At 32.1% G+C, this 2,821-nt stretch overlaps 1 long non-coding RNA gene across 3 annotated transcripts; it reads right to left on the bottom strand.

Moving 5' to 3' along the window:
• Window positions 1-1,215: 1,215 nt before the first annotated feature.
• Window positions 1,216-2,618, bottom strand: LOC139865779 (uncharacterized). 3 transcript variants are annotated; one of them, XR_011765096.1, is made up of 5 exons: window positions 2,386-2,618; window positions 2,258-2,317; window positions 2,029-2,183; window positions 1,555-1,607; window positions 1,216-1,453 (listed from the first exon to the last, which is right to left on the bottom strand). It is a non-coding gene; the product is annotated as an uncharacterized lncRNA (long non-coding RNA). The 3 variants fall into 3 exon arrangements; XR_011765097.1 differs by having other exon boundaries at window positions 1,555-2,183; window positions 2,386-2,455; window positions 2,581-2,598; XR_011765095.1 differs by having other exon boundaries at window positions 1,555-2,183.
• Window positions 2,619-2,821: the final 203 nt, after the last annotated feature.

The following is a 2,821-nucleotide window of genomic DNA, read 5'->3' as shown; positions in this document are numbered from 1 at the left end:
AGAAATGGGTGTTTCTTATGTTCAAAAGCCGGTTATTTATTGTGACAATCTTGGTGCCACACTATTGAGTGCTAACTCTGTGTTTCATTCTCGTATGAAACACCTTGCTTTGGCTTATCACTTTATCAGGGAGCAAGTTCAGCAAGGAGCTATTTGTGTTACTCTTGTGTCCTTTGATGATCAACTTGCTGACCCGTTCACCAAGGCGTTATCTCTTGTCAAGTTTTCACACTTCATATTCAAGATCGGTCTTACTTCTCGGTCGTCCGTCTTGAGGGGGCATGATAAAGATATAGATAATGATAAAGATAAGCCTAGTTAGTTGTTATTGTTTTTGAATGTATCCCATGTATATCGGTACTGTATACTTGATGTATATCATCTTCTTGTTTCCAGCTCATGTAGACTAGTATAAAATGTAACTCATATTATCAATAAATGATATGATTGTTTAATCTTTTCATTTTATACCCCTTGAAACTACCATTTACACCCCAAAGTAAATATAAACTTACCATTTGTACCCCTATGTTAAAATTAAGTATTGTCCTATGTTAAAAACGGCACTACTATTTAAAAAAAGTGTCCGTGAGAGTTAAAAAGACTATTATAAAAAAGTAGGCTTAAATCGAAAGTACCAACCAGTGAACCAAAATAGCATACTTGTTTCTATTTTAGCAAATAGTTATTTACCCTTACTAAAACGTGGAGGAAATGACAAATTAAAAAGACGACATCTACATTGAGTAATTTTTTTCTCTTACTATTTTACCCATCAAATTGAATGTTATTACACGTTTAGGTAGATGAATAATGTCAATTATTTTTTTCCTATTCGAATCACAACAAGAAAAAAGAGCAGTGACGAAGACTTTTTGATCACCAACCATATAAAACTGATCACTAAGTCAAATTAGTGACCAAAAAAAGCTGGTCACTCTTCGTCACTATAGGTCCATCACAAAATTTAATTAGAGACCAAAATACCAACTCATAATGGTTACTAATATCAGTGACGAAAAAAAGTAGTCACTGACATCTACTATCTGTGACCAAAAAGTGATCACTTTTTTCTTGTTAATGACCAAAAAGTGGTCACAATATTTTTATTAGAAACTAAAATATGGTAACAATAATTATTCTTTCATAGTGGTATAATATGATACTGGTATAATATGATACAGATTCTCATATTATGCAATAATTGTGTTTCCATTTAATAATAACTCAACTTATATATCAAACAATAACATCTCATTTCTGAAATGTACCCACAATATGATATTTCCAATCTTCCATGCTTCTATCTAACAACAATGCATACACCAATAAACTCTTAAATGTAAATCCTGAAATCTATAACTACAAACTTAAAGACACAAGTTCAATTTTGTGCTTGTCCAAATCTTTAGCCTCACCAATTCTTTTGCTCCTGCCAAACTTCATCAAACTTCTGCTTGAAAAATATATTAATAAACATATTAATGTAAAGTTATATACAAAAACAACTACATAAGCAAAAAAGTTGGTGAGAAAATGGATGAAGTGACTCACTTGAACTTAACTCTCTGATCAATGTATTTCTGGCTTCATAATCCTGAGCACATCTAGAACAAGAGATACAAAAAGTAGTCGCAGTATAGATAAAGTTAAAATGGTAGTTTGCACCTTGATTGAACATATCAAGGTACACACTAGAGCTATGGCCCACAAATCAGCAAAACAGGCCATGATCTAATTTTACTAGAGCTGTGACTTATTTTAAGTATTTCTAGTAATAAGAATATATCAAACAACTAAGATGACTTGTTTAAAATCAGCATGAAAGAGGTTTAAAATGGGTTACATGAATGTCGAAGACATAAGTCATGGTCGTAGGAAGAAGATTCCGCAGTTGAAATACCCGCAATCAAGAAAAAACATTTATATGAATATTTAATAAAAATAAATAAAGAATACATAATTGTATAATAGTTAATTAATTATGAAGATGAAGATGATAAGCTACTGATTTTCATAAGTGCTTACCTCTCAAGGAGTGTGAAGTAAGGGCTGCTGATCAACAACCACATTAAAAGCACCAATTCTCTTGAACAAATGATAAGTATTTAGAACCATCACAATTGGTGATTGTTTCAGAATTTAAAAGATGAATCACTAAACCATATTGACAAGCCAATAACCTGCATAAGCAGACATTTAAGAATACTTCAATATGATAGCCTCATTTTTTGTACAATGTCATTTAGGTACTCACCAGAAGGAACTTTGATGACTTTTCAATCAAAGGAAGACTGCTACCAAGACAACCTGCACGCTATGAGCATAAAATTTGATTAAAAAACTTCAAGCTTGTGTTAAGCAAATTTTAATATCAAAACCTACCTGAGCCAAGACACATCCAATAAGTCAGTCGATGTATCTTTTATGGCAGCAAATAAGTAATGTTCTTTACCTGAAGATATAATGAAAATAAGATCAAAATACCATATGTACACAAAGCTGTATAGAATACGATACTGTAACTACATGACTTAAGCGAAAACATAATATCGCAAACGGGCTAAGGAGAGCTCTCACTTATCCATTAACTCTAACGTTTCAGAAACTATAGACAAGTCACCTGAAAAAATTCGAAACCAGTCACCACCAAACTATCTAAAATTGTTGTAAATCTATATTTATCGATGATACAACTTATATATACGTAATGTATGCCCACCAGTCGAAAAGCGATACTACTTCCAATCACAACATTTTCGAAGATGAGCAATGATCGTCCTGTACATTTTTTGGGAACAATGTCTAACAAGTACAAAGA

Source organism: Rutidosis leptorrhynchoides, chromosome 9, assembly GCF_046630445.1.
Source record: "Rutidosis leptorrhynchoides isolate AG116_Rl617_1_P2 chromosome 9, CSIRO_AGI_Rlap_v1, whole genome shotgun sequence".
In the NCBI taxonomy this organism is placed as follows: Eukaryota; Viridiplantae; Streptophyta; class Magnoliopsida; order Asterales; family Asteraceae; genus Rutidosis; species Rutidosis leptorrhynchoides.
This window is presented reverse-complemented; position numbering and strand designations above follow the sequence as displayed.